General features: G+C 44.5%; 1 protein-coding gene across 1 annotated transcript in view; it reads right to left on the bottom strand.

Annotated features, from left to right (window-relative positions):
* Positions 1-17,975, bottom strand: part of RTN1 (reticulon 1) — a gene marked incomplete at its 5' end in the record, with an annotated part of 120,079 nt that overhangs the window by 60,382 nt on the left and 41,722 nt on the right. The gene's annotated exons all lie outside the window — the stretch shown is intronic.

Raw genomic sequence — 17,975 nt, 5'->3', positions numbered from 1 at the left:
TTACAGACAAAAGCAGAATAGTGTGAGAAAGCCGCTTCCAGCAAATTCCTGTAAGTCTTTTAAATAGTTGGCTCTGACTTTTGCTTTGGATATTGAGCCTCAGGAGTCATTACCAGTGCTGCAGGGCTGCTTGCTCCCAAAAGCAGGGCATCCCCACCTCTCTGTCATATCTATGCAGATCACAGCCTCCTGGTGACAAGGTCCACCTTGTCATGTTCAGACAGTCTCTGCTCTGTGGTGATTTATGGACTAGAGATAATAACAAGCAAAGCCCATAAACAAGGAAAGTACTCTTGTTTGGCTGGCCCCAAATGATGCTAGAAGGTCTCTCAGGCTACATGTAACTCCCAGTACCTCAGCCCTTTCTGTGTCATCCAGAGATTTTAGATAACAAAGAGGCCAAAACTGAGTGACAAGCATTTTCCAGCACAGCAACTTTGCTCTGATCCAAGACTCCCAAAGGCACTGCAGAGCTCAGGGGTATGCAGTGACTTACTTTCAGAACTGAGACTAAAGCCTGGCTCTTAAAAAGATACCCCAGGTTGTCTTAAAGACACAAGGAAGATCGAGTGCTTTGCCAAGCTTTCTATTTTATAATTACCCTCTCACCTAGGGAAACCTGATTTCATAGCAAGGCTGACTATTTCAATCCAAGGAGCCATTATGGTGTCCCATTGCACCTGACAGTGATGCATGACAGTCTCATTGCCCAGACCTTGCCACCACCTAAACATCTGTATCAGGAGATCAAACCACAGCTCAGGGTTCTCTCTGATTATCAGCTCAGACCATGTTTCCCCGCCCAACATCAGCAGCTTACATTCCAGTCACTCCTTCATTTTTATCCTTCATCCATGACCATTAGATAGATGCATCTTCCTGCTTCCTTCCAAATACACAACAAAAGTAGCATTGAACAGTCCTGCCTTTTCTGAAACAAATTGTAAATTTTGTCATCAGCCACTAGCAAAAAGACTGTGCTTGACTTTGGCTTGTCTTCATTCCCAACCTATCCTTAAAAAGGAGAAAATAAGGGTAAGACTTTTTCCTATTCTTTTGACCCTGATACACAATATCTCATTGTTTCTTTTTCAGTTTCCTAACTCAGTTATCTTCCTTTTTAAAACTCATATAATAGTGCTTTACTGTTTTCTCATATATATCCATATAGATCTTTATCCATCTGTTCAGTGTTTTATCACTTTTCTACGTCTCTTTACAGTACCCAGATGGATGAGCACTCCCAAGTCTATCTCCAAATCCAAAGCACACCCTGTTTTCTTAGATAGAGACCAAGCTGTTTCTTCCTCTCTGCTTGATTTCAAGTCCAACTCAAATCTCAGGAAAGCTCCACAGATTTCCATCTGTCCTTTGCTAGTACCAGTCCCAGCAGTGACTAAGGCTGCTTGCACGAGTAGCAGAGTCATCTCTCAGCCCCATGCCAAATCACACGATGCTTTGAAGTAGGCTGGCTAACCCCAGGGATATTTGACTGCACCACTTGGGAGCCATGCTCTCAATTTCAGAAGACCTTTCTCCATAAATTTTCTAACCCAGGACACTTCAATATCCATGCAAACCTCAAAAGGATTCAAGCACTTGTGTGTTAACTCAGGTAGAGCTTGAAACCCAAACAGCTGGGACCCCTCATGGCACGTGCAGGCATCACCGTGCTGCAGATAGCACCACTAAGTCAGTTCTCAGTCTCCCTTGGGTTAGCCTTTCTCAATAGCCAGAGCCAGCTGTCCTGTCCTACCTCCAGATGCCATAGGTCAGCTGCAGAGAGGAGCAAGCTGGTTGCAAGAGAACTGTGCTAGGCATGCATCCCTGGCAGCAGTGCCAGCTATTCCCAGCTGCCAGGAGATGGTGCTCTTTGTTTTGTCTCAGGATTTGCAAACCCACTTTACAGGTTACCAACTTCTTTTCCTTCAGAACTCTCATGACCCTGACTGTGGAAAATGTACAACTCTGCAAGTCACAGCATTCACAAACATAAATGGCCATTACTCCAAAAGTCATTCTGGGATTCATTGGCACAATAAATCCTGTAAGAAAATTGGATGTATTGGAAGGATACATGCTTCTATTCTATTATTATTTCCTCCTGGTTCTCTGCATGGGCCCTGAACATGTTGGGGAAACTCAGAGCAGCAAGAAGGCTACTTCATGCTGCCTCAGAGCAGCTTATAGCTCTGTGCCTTAGCTCCTGGGGACAGGAGTGAGTCAGTGCATCAGCTGTGCAAGTTATTCATCCTTCTTGAGATCCACAGCAGCCAGAAGAAACTCTGCTATGCAAAGAGGCAGGTGCTCTCTCCTGCACAGGTAGGAGGGCAAAAGAACAAGGTGGAAAAAACAGGCTTAATTCTCTTGACACTGCGGTTGTCATTTCATTGACTTCACTGGAGTGACTTCTGATTCATCCCTCCTGACATGGAAAGCAAGTTCCAAACTCAAACAGGTTAATGATACGCTTTGACGCATGTAAAAACCCCTCCTCTGGGTCAATTTGAAGAGGATATGAGTTACCACAGCTTTCATCCCTGGTGCTTTAGCTGTCTAATGTAAGCAGGAATTGCAGTTTCAAGTTCCAGGGCTCCCCCATTTCAGTCCTCTGTGTGTTAAATATACATGGGGGTCAGCTGGGACCCCAGCCCCCAGAAAACCTTGGCTGCTGAGGATGAGCATCTTTTATCAACTCACCATCTGCTTGTAAGTACAGAGAGGGAAGACAAATTGCTTTCAGGATCCAACCCCTGGAGGCCCTAATGCTTTTGGGAGCTTCAGGCTGGGGGATTGACACACTCCCCCCAGCAGCTGTGTTAGGTCACCATCATGTTACCCAAATCTGGTTCTTTGATGTGGTTTCCCAAGATCCTGCCTAGAGATTTCTCTTTTTGCCCCAGCCAACATCTAATTTCTTCTAAAAACTGGGCAGGCATGGATCATCAGGTCCTGGCTCAGCTGCAAGTGCTACAGCCCTGTCTGTGGGAGGGACGTGTAGGGAACACTGATAAGCTTTTAATAAGATTAAGACAGATCCACCCTGGGGAACACGGGACACACTGTGCTGCCGGCACCGTCATCCCATCAGGCTGTTAAAGGCATCATTTTTTTTGTCATGGAGTCTGCACCACAACAGCTATTGTCTCCCTGACACCACAGCTCAAAAAGACATCAGGGCCCACCTTTTTGCTGCTGCTGAGTAGGTACTGTGGGTGGCTGGTGCATCCCAGACCAAGCCAAGTCAAACAGAGGAGCAGAGCTTGTTTTGATGATGCTGAATATCCTCAGCTCCCATGGCCATCCACAGAGTTCACAGCAACTGACAAGGGATGCTCAGCAGGTTCCTCAAAGCCAGCTAGCCGGGGTACAAAGTGAATACATAGTAAATGATTCAGCAGTTCATACCCTACGTGCCCTCCAAGCTTTGTGCTTCAATAAACGATTTCAGAGAGCTCCAATTTGACCTGGTAGCAAAACCCTGGTCCTCCACATGACTCTACATAGCATGAAAAGTGAGGAACTTTGAAAAAAGGACGCTGTGAAGAGCACAAGAACTGTTTAAAATGTGCATAAAATTTCAAATGCTCCTAGAAATGCAGCAGCAGTAGATTTTAGCAATTATTAGAAAAGGATACAAAGAATCATGTAGTAAGTTTTAACAAAAATCTGGTTCAGAAAAAAAAAGCAGATTTCACTCCGGTGATAGGAGTAGCATGACTTGTCAGTAGGCAATACTAAGGTACTGCCTAAAATATCAAATGCACTTTGCTGTGGATAATTAAACCCCACTTATGAGAATAATTCATTGTTATTTCACTGTAGTCATATTTCCCCTGGAATGATCAAGCTCCACCAAGTTCCACTACAAAAATATTCTAAGTACTAAGTGAATTGGTACCTAAATCATGCTTTTCAATGACATGAAGTGGGGCCCAACTCCCTTTAGAGCACGAGACACCAAAGTATTTCACAAAATCTGGATGTGTTTGAACAAGACTTATGTGTCTTTAAGTTTCAAAATACCTAAATCCCATTTCAAACATGATGTAGGAACTTCAGCTTTTCATTTTTTTTATCCCCAGACTGCTACAGAGCAGTCAGTCACTCTCCAAACTCAGACCAGGTTGTCTTTCAATATCCCCTGCAGAAACACCCTCTTCCCTTGCCCAGCCTCCATCCTGGGGCCGTTTCATAGGCGCCTCTGCCCATCCAGCCCAACCTTTGCTGGGTCCCAGTTACTTATAAATTAAACTGCTCACAATAGCTGTAAGCCAATCCACAAGCATGTGGCTTCAGATTCACACTCAGCCTGGAAAAGAAAGAAATGCCAACACCAGCTGCTTTTGATGCTGCAATAAACCCAGGACAGAAACTGTTGCCCTACAGCTTCAGGCTCTTCCATGGGGAGGTAAAAGCCAGTGCTGGAGAGGGGCTTCTGCCAAAATACAAGTCTGACATACAGCAGGAGGGACTGCTGAGTTTTCTCTATGCCACTCATACCTGAGTGCAACATCTCATGGAAATCCAGCTATTAAAAAATGAGGAAAAAGAGGAAGGAAGGTTGTCTAGCACTTGGCTTCCCACCCCAGAAGGTTGGAGCCACTCCAACGGCATGAATCTTCCAGGAAGACAGAGCAACAACTGCAGTGAAGTTCAGCTGAAATCACTGAGGGCTCTCAAGAGGAAAATTAATTTTGTGGCAATGCATAACAGTGATGCGTCAGGTGTGGTAATTCAGGGAGAAAATCCTGAGGGCTGGGGTAATTCAGGAGGGACTCCACCAAAGGCACTAGTTATACCTGCATGAAACCGTCACCAGGGGAGGAAGTATGAAGCCCTGGCAGCCAGGAAAACAAAAAAAAAGAATCTGAAGACAAGGTGTTTCTGGACACAAATCAAGATCAAATCTAATGCCTAAGGGACAGCAGGGAAATCTAGGTCAGAAAGGACATGGCGATGCAAGGCTGATGCAGGCAGAGACAGAGCTCAAAAATCACCATCTAACTCTCTTTTCACCTAAGGCTTTCCCATCACAACATGACCTATGACCTGCACCAGAAGGACCAGAGTGTACTGGCTCCTGATGTCTACCTTTATTGGCAGCAAGAGAAACCTTAGGAGAAAAGAACCTGTATAGCATCAAGTAGGATCCAGAACATATACAACAACAAGGAGAAGTGATGAAATATGAGCTGCACCAGAAAAGATTAAAAAAAACCCCAAAACAAAGCAGGAAGTTCTGCTGAGGCAGGCAAGGCAGCAGACTCTGATCCAAGCACTAATGTGGTTTCATGTTAAGTGATTTCTCTATTTCTAGAAGGTGAGGGCACTAAGAATGCATCTGAAAGTCAGAAAGTTTTCAAAAGTACATTAAAAGTTAAACCTCTCAAAGTAGTGTAGAATGTGGGGCACAGCCACTGCAATCATAAATTGGCATCAACCTGCTGGCTCCTTCTGCTTAAGGAGGATCAGGCCATATGTGCTATAACTAATGCTATAAGCGTCCTTGCCTTTTCAAGGTCTCTCCTTCATTTACCTGTCACTATGTCTCTTCTCCTGTAAAAGATGAGTTTAGTCCAAGCAAAGACAGAAAAAAATCTCCCCAGACACTTCACTTCCCTGAAGGACGTTTTTAGGGACTTATCGCACCCTTCACTCTAATGAAGAACCAATACAACTACAGAACCCTCCATCTCCTGACTGTGAATACGTGACACCAAAAATACCCACCAAGGAGACCAGCCAGCAAGTTTGAAGGCTATATTCCAAGTGGAGGCACAATTAAGGAGCAGAGGTTAGTTCAGCCATCGCCCTCTGTGAAAGCCCAGAAGCTCCTGCTCCTTCTTTGCTCAGCAGCTCTCCATCTCTTAATTTGCAAAGCCTGACGGTTGGGGCCTCTGTGGTGAGTTGGGGCATGGTCATCAGGCTGGCTTTTCTTTGGAACCTTTCCCAGACACTTTGGATGACACCCACAAGCTCTTCACTCCTGGATACCCCCAGCATAAAACTCTCCCCTCTATATATGCACACCATACAGGCAGCCCCACGAGCAGCACTGTAGACTCACTCACTGTTTCCTGGCATAAGGAAACCCAGGACACAGGTATCTTTGGCTCCAGCCTTCTTCTGTCCTGCTGCAGCCAGCATGACAGGGGTAGGGACAATTGCTTTGCTCTAGAGCAGGCAGCTGCTGATCCTCTACTCTTCCAGAAAAGCGGTGGAAGCCAAGGCAAAGTCATGCCTCTGCTCTTTACAAGGGGACCCAGATCCCCACAATCAGAGTTGGTGGCTAAATCACAGTCTTTTGCAGATTGAAAAACAGCAGAGGCTGTACTACTGAAAGCTTTTGATATTGTGGCAGAGCAACCTGGATTCAAACCAACCATTTGCTGGAATTATTGTGTGTTATTAAAGCAGGAGGGGGGCAGCAGCTTGACAGCAGCACTAGGACCAACCTCTCTGACAGGCACTTCTCTCTGCATTCAGCAGCACAGCCTGCTGCTTGGCTTCACAAGTGAAAAGCTGGGGCTAATTACCCAGATCATGATGCCTCATGCAGCTTTTCCAGAGTGTCTGACACACAGGAAATGTCAGCTGTCAGGTAACTGTGGAGCAGGCTCTCCCCTTGCTCTCCTGCTCTTCCTGACCTCCCATCCGTGTGCAGACAGTGCTGCTGAAGCAGTTCTTGTGGAGCGGCTATTGCACACCACGGCCTCACCCACATCTGCTGAAAGATATCTATTAAAATCTGCAATGAAAGCTTAGCTTTCCAATGGCAGGGACTTCTGTTTTCCTCCGAAGAATGTCCCTTCCTCCAGTGAAATATCCAAGACCCTAAACGTGAAAAATCTCTGACTTTGTTGCCATCCTGACCTTAGATGAGGCAGAAAGCACTAAAATAGTGTTTTATTCATCCCAGGAAGGTTTCAGATCCCAAACAACTGAAGGTTTTTAAGAGTAGTTATGCAAATAATTTTCAAATGCTATCAGTAGAGGTGCTCCTGCTTGGGGAAATGGGATAAATACATGACCTCCAGAGCAGCTCCCCTGCTTCAGGCTCTAGCATGAGCTGCTTTTGGAAGACAGCTACATGACCGCCAGATTTGCAGCTATGATTTCCAACAAGGACCCTTCCATCCCAGCAGATACACCAGGTACAACATTTAACCTGGGAAGAAAGCAGCTTCGAGATCAAGTTCTGGACAAGACATCTCTGCAGATATTGCTGATTCACCCACAGGTTTATGCCAAAACAATACAATGTCTGCAGAACAAAAGCAAATATACCAAGCAGTTTTTCTGCTGTGTTTTCAGAGAGATAGAAGGAGACATCCAGAAAACTTTAGGACAAGTGAAGCAATATGTCGTCTGGGAAAAGCTCATTTTGGGAGTCTACCACAGTGAGTGAGCCAGAAGGCATTTAGAAGAGCATGTCTACTAGCCAAGATTAAGCATTAGGTTGTGATTTAAAATAAATAAATCCAATAGCCTTCTTGGCTATATGTTTGGTATTAGGAAGCAAAGAAAAATTCGTGAGTGTGGGGAACTTCATTTTCTCTTGTATTTTGGCATTCAGTCCTCTCTGGTAATCAACTCTTAATGTAAGTACAGGAAATCAGTAAATAGATAAAGTGATAACAGGGAATTAAGACACTAAAATGTGAATTCTTCCCATGCAGTATCAGATACTGGCTAATAATTCCTTGCATTATAAACCTCAGCCAGCGTAGTATAAATACACTATGCCCAGGGATGTAGCATATTCCCCTTGGGCAGAAGCCCAGCATGCAAATATGTATGCAGCGCTGCAGAATGAGCATGACTAAGTACCCAGGCAGGACACTAAAGGAGGCAAAACAGCAAAATAAATAAAAGCTCATGGACCAACCCTGCAGTGTAAAACAAAGAAAGTCCCATACAGGGATGAATAGGGAAGGGAGAAACAACTCCCACTATTTATCTGTAGCTTGTCCTCTGGCACAGAAAAACCAGGAGCCAGGTATTTTTGTGGTTTGTTTTCTTCACTTAGGAAAAGCACAGAATGATGCAGAGAAACTGCAGAAGATGCTGATGGCAGGAGTACTGGAGGGCAGGACACCTGGAAGCAGTCTGGAGGAGGGAATAGGAGGGATAAATTTATATTGTACGGAAGGAGGAAGGGATGGGGAGAACAGGATCACAGTCTATAAATATACTGAAGGTACTGGGATAAGTGAAAGGAGGGAATTAGTCACAGTCTTAGAAGATGGGAATAAAAAAGAAGAATAATGGCTTGAAGCTAAGATATAAAATTAGGCTACACATTGAGGTGCATTTCTTGATGGGAAAGGGCAGAGGAGTGGAATTGGGAGAACAGGGTATGCCCATATACCATTTATTTCCCCATTACAGCACATCTGGATTTGCCTTAGCAGGGAATGAACTCCACCTCTGCTCTGGGAGGAGGTTCTAGTAGGCGTCACTGTTGATAGCCCCATTTTGCCTCTTGTAAAGCAGCACTGCAGATGGAATCTGGGCAAATAAGAGACTCTTCAGTTTGGCAAGAGAGAAAATTAAAGGGAAGTAATTCTGCTTGAAACTGAGCTGCAACAGACTTTTTTAAAGATTTTTTTTTTTCTTTAGTGAAACAAAACCAAACCAATAAAAATCATTCTAGGTCAAATCAATTTAATTTGACCTGAAGCTAAATGTCAGATCTGGTTTACAGCAAGCTTTAAATATCAAAGGGAAATGCTGTGCATTGAGGTCCTTTATGGAAACATGCGCAATATGGTGTACGCAGGGGGAATCTGCAGGGTGTCCTTCATTTTCCCCACTCCAGCTGCATCTGAAAGACTGTAGCTTCCTTCAGAGAAGCATCTTGTGTCTTCCTCCCTACTTCTTTCTAAGTCCAATGACTTCAACATAGCACCTAAGTTCACAGGCAGTTCACAGGCAGTACTAAATCACACTCAGACCCATCTTAGCTCCCAGCATTTTGGATTTAAGCCCATGTTATTATTCACCACATCATATAGTTACTATAGCAACATCCTATTGAGTATTATTAGAAATCACTGTCCCCAAATCCCGTATATTAGAAAGAGTTGTACAGCAGTGATAAGAGTCATCTTTGCCTGCACAGCTTTCTATTCCCCACAGCTCCCAATAGCAGATGATCTTGGCAGTGGATTAACCATGCCCTATCTTTCCCCAGTGCTATCAGTTGCAGCACTAAGCTGTGGAACACAAAAAGCAAAGTGAACCCCACCTCCAGCTGTCCCAGCTTGTTCAAAGTAGTTGCTGTTTAAAGCTGCTTCTTCATAGCAACTTGCTTACACATTTTCCCAAAGTAAATGACCAAAATATGTTCTACTTTAAACATAGGTATTTTTGTTAACCCAAGCTCACAAGGAAAAACTGAGCCCCTTCCATGGAATCGTCATAGAACCACAGAGTGGTTTGGATTGGTTAAAGATCATCTAGTTCCAAACCCCTTCCACCAGACCAAGTTGCTCAAAGCCCCATCCAACCTGGCCTTGAACACTTCCAGGGATGGAGCACTCACAGTTTCTCTAGGCAACCTATGCCACTGTCTCACAACCCTCACAGTAAAGAACTTCTTCCTAGTATCTAATGTAAATCTACCCTCTTTCAGCTTAAAGCCATTACCCCTTGTCCTGGCACTACTTGCTCTTATAAAAAGTCCCTCCCCTGTTTTCTTGTATGCCCCTTTAGGTGCTGGAAGGCTATAAGGCCTCTCTGGAGCCTTCTCTTTCATTTTCCCATCATTGTTCACAAGTATTTAGACTATGACCCCGCAGAGACTAAATTTTGCATAAGACCTTTCTGAACATTTCCTTTACTAAAAAGAGCCATCAACATTTTGTTTTTCTGATGTTGAATGCTGACCAGTGCATATTCCCTAGCAAACATGAAATTAAGCCAGTGCAGGGCTGAGGATGAAGAGAGAAGACTGGATGGAGGAAGAACCAGGCTGCATCTTACTCCAAAACACAAGTCGTTACATTCTTCCACTGAACACCTCTTCCGAGATGAAAACTGGGTTTCAGCAGTTAAATGCAACTAATTTATTAGGCAATGGCTTTCCATAAGAAATTAGGTATTTGGGGGAGTTTAAAATAGCATTTAATGTCTTCTTATCCAAATGCCACATGGCTCAGCTGCTGCATTACTGCCCATGAGGCCAGCAGATGTCCGTATCAACCAAGGTGTTGTGACACAAAAAGTGTTTCTGAGGTCCATGCACCTCCCAACCTGACCTGAAATAGCCCAAAGACAATAATCAATGTTATCCTCCTTTAAAAACCTGAAACAGGAGAGATAAGGGAAGCTGAAGGTGGGAGACTGCATGAAAAGTGTCTCCAACAGGCTATTTATAACTTACTGGCTCGACTTTTCACTTACCTTGAAGCCATTTAACACTATTTCACAGTGTGAAAGGGCCTTCATGTGGATAAACATTCAGGTCTGTCACTGTAAGGCACTCACAACATATGGGAAGACTTCATTTTTAGCGTTTTCATCCACTTAGATACATCAGGTAAAGGCTTATGGGCTTTATACCAGCTTTTGACCAAGAAGACAAGTGTAAACAGCCATTCCAGTGAGATATTTCTGTCTGCACATGAAGGATGCAGTGAAACACCTCCCTTGGCTGCCATGCCTGTTCCCAAGCCAAAGGCTGTGCTAGCAACCCAGGTCAGGTCCCCACTTTTGGAGATTGAGAGCCCCTATCTCCTGCCTGGACCTGCCTCAGAGTGTCTCCAGATGAGTCTCACCCAAGCTACAGACCAAGGTCAGATTAGTCTTCAAGGGAATGAACACAAATGGCTTTTCCATCCTAACCACAGGTCATCACCTTGATGCAACTCATTTCATCCCCCAGCCCAGTTGCTGTATCTTTCAGTTAGTTCACAAGTCAGCTTTTAGCCTCATACATAGGTTTTAGCCTGTATGATGAAAAGGAAACAGCCGAGAAAGGAAGCAAAAAGATGCAGAAATGGGAAGGAGAAGAGCTCATTGCTAAGAGCAGGGAGAGGTATTGGGAGAGAGGAAAAAGACAGGGTGTGAAGGAGCGAAGTGGAAAACAGAAAGGGATAAAACAGGACAGTGATATGGAGAAAGAGAAGCAGGTAGAGCAGAGTGAGAATCAGATTAAAGAGTCATGCAGAAGAATTATGGAGTCATGGGAGCAAAGGGCAAGAGAGGTAGAAAAGAAAGAGACTGAAGTATGAAATGGGTGAGAAGAGACAGAAGAAATTTTAGAAGTGCTAGGATAGACACACATACCTGTCTGCATGTACAGTCTGAACATTACTACATTTGAGCTACGTTTCCCTCATTCATTTTTATTCTTCATACATTTGAGGAACTATTTTTAATCATGTACAAAAACATACTAGGAGCTTTTCTCGCCTCCATTTTGGAGGACAGGCCAGGCACAAGGCAAATCTCTTTTTAGAATAAATACAGAAAGACTATCAGAGCAAACCCGATGCCTATGAATAAATAACTGTTCCTGCGGAGGAGGCTGTGGCAAGAAGCTATTCTCAGATGTGCACACAGCCCTGAAGAAGAAGATGCTTGGGACTGAATGAGGAGGTGGTGGCCACAAACCCTGCATAGCTTAGGCATTTTATCTGCCTTCCTGCAGGGAAGGAGCTTTTCCAGCCTGGAGCAGCAAAGGGGACAGAGAGCAACATGTACACAAGGGCAGAGGAACACTGTCAACAGGTAAGCTGTTGTGCAGGTCCAGCTGCCTGGACAAAAGGCAGCTCCTTCTTGCACCATATCAATGCCATGCCCTCTGCGCCAGTCTGCTAGACACTAGCCTGTGACAGGTTGAGCAGCACGAGCTTGGTACTATTTTTGTTCCACATCAGGCATTAGGATCATGGGTGGAAGAGACCCTATGCTGGAGGGAGCAGGGAGGCAGATGCTTTGCTCTGTGCTGTTGTGCTGCCTTCCTTCTCAGCAGGGCCAGGATATTGCTATCTAACAGGGCTGAAGCAGGGAATGGGGATTGTCTTAAGGCAGAAATGTACTGATTTAAGGCTGAGCTTTCCCCCCAGTGTCATTTCTGTGATTCAATCAGTCAAAGAAGCTGTTGATACAACTGCACTTTACAACTGCTCTGCTCCTCACCATAAGCTTCAGCTGAGGTCAATTTATCCACTTAACAGGAGGAGGAACCCAGAGTTTTGTATAAGCTACTGATGTCTTCTTGGGTAGGAAAACAAGGAGTGCAGGGATTGTGTCTGAAGGAAGATCAGCACCAGTTTCTTCCCCTTAGGGCTGCTTAAGGCTGATGTAAATTAGCCCAGATGCAAGGCTGCTCTAACTCCGCATTAGGAAAGTGACTCTGCATGGAGTAGTAGTGCATGGAGATGCACAAAGCCATTTCTACCCACCTGAGCCCTCAGCAACCCCTCCAGGGCACATGCAATTTGACCACACTTGTGGTCAGTACATTCAGCCTGAAAAGCACCTGTCCCCCTCCCTGGTAGGTGGCTGAGGACAGACACAGGAGCTAAAACAAGGTCTGGCAGTACTCATGCAACCACCTTTCAATTGTCTGTTTACCCACATACTCTTTCCTTTCGGCTGCTGTATTTTACTGATTGCCTAAAGTTACGTAGCTTTATTCATCTGCAAGTGTATGAAGTAGGACATTGATACATTTGATAACATGGTACTGAAGATACTGCTTTCATGACAGGTAAAAACAAAAGATTTGTCCATCTGCAATCCAACTTTACTCTGCCTCTTATAGCAGTTGGGCTGATGTGGATGCATCTTCCTGAGAGTCCAGACTAAAAATATAGGTAATGTGCATCAGAGTCTGAGTGCCTGCACACTTTATACTCATTTAATTTACATGAGACTTCCAAAACCTTTCACTGCTTAAAAACTGGTACGTTTCCCAGTTCTAGTCCATTCCCAAAATCTCTGGGATTGGACCCCCAGAAGGCCTGACTGCAGCAGCAATGGCTTTAATGAAGTTAGCAGGTTGGGCTGTGTCCCATGGCCAGAGGAGTATGACAGAGATGCAGGCAGATGTCAGGAGGGTGAAGCTGGGTGAAATGCAGCGCTGAACTCCAGGCAGAGCTGAGGCTCAGCAGCAGAGGCTATGGAGATGAAGAAGTCCTGCTTGAGGGTTGGAGGCACAAGTTTCTGATGAATTCAGTGGTCACACATGCACAGGAAGCAGAGAATACAGAACTGTCCAGATAAGAATCAGTCTCTTCCATGGTACTCCTCTGGCATCCATCTCATGCAAAGCCATGCAGAGCACGGGCAATGCAGGAACAAAACACACAGAAGGTTTGAGATGCAGGAGAAGTCTCTGTTGCAGACTTCCAAACACAGTCTTGCCCTGAACTCACATCTAAAGAAGGTGGATCTCAGATCTGAGGTTTGTTTCCAGCCTTGGAAAGGGCTGAAGGTCCCTTCTGCTCACTAGCACTTCAGCCTTCAAAAATAAACCTATTTCACATTAGTACTTGGTAGGACTCCAGAGTTACCCATGTTGCTGGAAGGGAATGGCAGTCTGTTCAAAGGGGATAATGAAAGCAGGAGTAAATGCCTCCCAGATGTGCAAGGGGGTAGGGCTTGCACACCACAAGGTGATACACTATATGTTCCTGTCCTCTCCAGTCCCACCATGACTTGCATCTCCATGACCTTGCTTCTTGACTGCACTGTCTGGAGCCATCAAATGAGACAAGACCATCTCATTTATCTTCAGCTGCAACACCTTTAAACCAGTAAGTCAGACTTTTGGAACCAAGCTGCTCAGTCACACAGGAGCCTGCTGCTTTCCGACAAATTTTAAGGTCACTTTATGGGCAAATGAAAGAGTTTTTAACAAAATTTAAAGCTATAAGTGAGAAGCATTGGGATCACTAACTACAGCTGCCCCCTTCCCCAAAGACAAAAACTGTCATGGGGCCCTTTTCAGGACATCAACCTCTGTCTTAAAACCAATTTGGCTTTTGACTCCTTACACCTATTAGAAAACTGTTGCATGACATGACCGCTCTGATGCTTATGAGTCCTCTAAATTTCCAGCCTAAATTTATTCATCACCAACCTACATCCATTAGCTCCTCTGTCAAGATCAGCTTTTGCCCCTTGAAAATATTTATAGGAAGCAATCATTCCCTTGGAGCTCTCATTTTGCTAGACTGAACAGATTACTATCTCTAGTCTCCTAGAGAAAGCTTTCCACCCCCTGACACTAAATCTCATGGAGTCTAGAATGCCTCATGCCACACTCTAGGAAGTTTCTTCTACTTTCTGTTCTAAATTCTTCTTTAGTGCTATTTACTTTAAGCCACCCTTTAATGATGTTTCTACACACAGAAATGCATTTTTAGTGCAGCACAGACAGCTCACACCATTATGTTGTTTGGCTAGGGTAGCATGAAAACACACTCATAGCAGTAGGATATTTTCTGAAGCATTATTCTTCCTGGTTCAACTACTGTAATTTCTCCTTTGGTATCAAGAGAGGCAGAAAAATAGTAATTAAAAATAAAGTCAGAAATGATGCAGAAATTGGAAGCATACAGCACTGTCAGGGTCAACCAAGCAGTTACCAGTTTCCCTGTCAAGCATGGCCACACAGTAAATAACATAACAAAGAATTAAACCCAAATTACTTCAAAGCACATCCATATGTATGTATGCATGAATATTGTGCACACATACCTACATGCATATCCCTTCCTATCCCAAGCTGAGGTGATTAACTGTCAAGCCTCTAAAAGTACTGGAATCACATTTCTGGATGACCATCACTCTCAGTGCTCTGTCCCAATCCTTGCATCACCCTACCTGAAATGGAAAGCTCTGAGCAAGTCAGCATGCTCAGAGAATTTGAGCCAGATCATCCTGGCCCATCTGTTTGAGATTAAGACCACGATGGAGCAGAGCATTAATAAATGATCTGCAATTCCTACTCTCCTCCACTTTGCAACATTAGGAGGGAGGGAGGTGGAATTCCCAACGCTCAAATGCACTTTCCAGCAACAAATTATTTGGTTCAGCATTAAGCATACAAGAAAAAAGTTTAATGCAGAATCTGGGCACCATCTTGGCTCTTGAGGCTATTGTTTCAGCATGAAAAATTATATAGTTGAGTCTTTTTATTAGATTAATTCTTCAGCTGCTTAGACAGCTTTGCATATCCTTTCTAAATTAAGTTTGGTTTTCTATACCTGCACCTACGGTTATCCTGCGTATTTTCCTGTGTATTCCACTGTGAAAATCATGATTAAGTTCATTTGTCATAATACAAACATGATGCCATGAATGATAAATAAGGAAAGTGTACTGCAGAGACTGGCTCAGCTTTCTCAGTGCTTGCAGGGTGGGGAGGGTTTCTGAGTCGCGCATGTCTGAGATTAGAAAGCTTCCTAATGAAGAAATCTGTCTAACAAATGATGTCATTTCTGGCAAAGCCACACGCCTAATTTGCAGAGAAGGGCTCAGCAACCCCAGCATCACCTCCCCAGGCATGTGGAGGAGAAGCTGAGCAAGGAGGACGCAGTGCAGAGGCAGAGGTGGGGGCTGCCTGCCTGGCCCCTGTCCCTCAAATCAAGCTGCATGCAGCCACACACCTTGCAGGGTTTAGAGGGGGACATTCACCCTGAGAGGACATCACCTCCACAGCATGCTTGGAGAGCCAGGCAGCCCATCCTCTGCTGCACTGCCATTGTAGTCACTTCCCCGTTCCTGCTCCCTTCAACCCTACATGTATCAGAGAGCAGAGTAGTTCAATATAACATTCACGGCCAGACTTTGCTAAATACATCTCAGAATAAACCATCATATTGGACAGTATTTTACCAGCACCCATGACAAGATCTCCAGCCCATACCCAGCTCCAAGCTAACAGCAGCTGGATGGAGTCTTCCACCTTCCCAGTGCAGTACCATAAACAGCAAGCTGTGGGCTGTTTTTTGCCAGCTTTCATGTCCCAGACTTCACAAGCTCCTAAATGAGTCTAGCTCACCTCCAGGAGGGTCACTACAGCACCCTGATGAGACCCAGGGCACTAGCAATTGGAAATCAGCTCCCTGTCCCACTACCCTCATCTTCTGGATGCCACCTATTTTACTACCACCCCCAAATTTCAGCACTTCAAACCATGTAACTGAAGCCCACTTTCCCCATCAAGATTATTTAACTCAGGACAGGTTAAATGCTAAGTTCAGGTTCAAGAAAGCCTTCAGTGTTTTGTGGAGCCCCTTGATGGAAGATCAGGTAGATGTGGGTTGCAGTCCGAAGTCTGTGTTGGCCTGCTTTTGCTTCTAACCTTTTTGCTAGAGTTTCCAGCTCTGCAAACTTGATCTACACCAACTTGCTTACTACTACAGAGCCCACAGGTTCTTCCTCAGACCTCTTAGTTGCACTTTAACATTAAATACATGAGCAGCCAGAATGCAAGCTTTGCTAAGCCATTGCAAATACTCATGAGCTGAACTGAGGTCTTTACTGCCTATAAATCAATCTTACTCTGGCTCTTTCTTCTCCAGTTTCCACCTCTAGCAAAGAACTCCCTTGCTTTCAGGTTATCTCAGACCTATGGCTATTTCTTCACCTAGTGGGCCTCATTAAATCCTATTTTTTTTCATTTTCACTACCCTCTTGCTCCAGAGATCCCCGAGCCCAATGACATAATGTTTTCCACTAACTTCAAGGCATCCATGGGTCTTTGTGTTTAACACCACCTCTGGCACTGACAAATCCCCGAAACAAAAGCCTGCAGAAACAGCCAGCTAAATGCAGACCTGCTAAATGCAGTAGCTGCAAGCACAGCAACACAGCCATCAGGGCGCAAACCCATGAGAACTGCCTCATACCAGAGGCAGCTCTTCTTTCTCTACAGGTTTAAGGACCAGACTGAGATAGGGATAGCCTGCAAAATTCAGAGCAAATTTGCAACCTCCCCTGTTGGTTGCAAAAGCACCCCCACCATTCAACTGTAGGCTAATCCTTCTTTGTTTCCAGTCCTTTTAGACTTCTGTGTTCCAGTGTGGGCTCAAATTCAGCATTCCCCATTCCCAAAAATCTCTTTGGTTTATTTTCTTCCTAAGTGTTTCAGCCTAAAAAGCTTCAGGTAGTGGCTGTTCAATATCTTTCCATTAACACAGTATTTTTTCTTCCATCCGTATTAAAAGCAAGACGCAAATACATCCTGCTTCCCTCTCCAAAAGCATCATCTCCTCTTTCTAGAGCCCATCCAACACGTACTTTCTTGCCTTTCTGACACACTGATCAACAAGGTTGTTCACTTTTTCTCTAACATCAGATCTAATTGCTCTAATTACGTGTTGTCTGCTGTGCTCTGAGAAGCTGTAAATAAAGAACTAGTCACAGTATCATCTCGGCTGTACTGTCCTCCAAAGCAGCAGCCCCCACTGGGTCTCTGCTTGCAGTGCAGACAGGCTGGGAATATATTTTGTGCAGAGCTACTCAACCAGGAGGTCTCTAACATAAAAAGGCAGATACTATAGGTTGGGTGGTCTCCATTCGGTATAGTTTAGCACAAGTTAGCTGAGCATGGGCCATTCCCCATATACCTAAACTGCTCTCCACACCCAGTTTCACAATTGCAGCAAACTAGGAGCCAAGGTCTGCTATGAATTGTATTTTTACCTATAGCGATTTTTTGGTAAGGATATCCTAGTTTTGCAAGTATTCACATATTTGAAACCTAACTGAAAATTCAATTAAGCCATTCTAAATTGTTTCTGCTTAGCTAAAGCTTTCAGTCAGGTCACCTCCACCTCCTATAGGAACAAAACATACGATGAATTAATAAGTTTCTATAGGAATTACCCCAGAAATGGTACACAGACACATTCTAACTACAAGACCCTTTGGGATGATTTAAACAGTGCACAGGCAGACAGGAAGCTTGTGCTCAGTGCTGGGAATTTTCCCATAGACATTATTAAACA

Source organism: Psittacula echo, assembly GCF_963264785.1.
Source record: "Psittacula echo genome assembly, chromosome: 5".
Taxonomy (NCBI): Eukaryota; Metazoa; Chordata; class Aves; order Psittaciformes; family Psittacidae; genus Psittacula; species Psittacula echo.
This window is presented reverse-complemented; position numbering and strand designations above follow the sequence as displayed.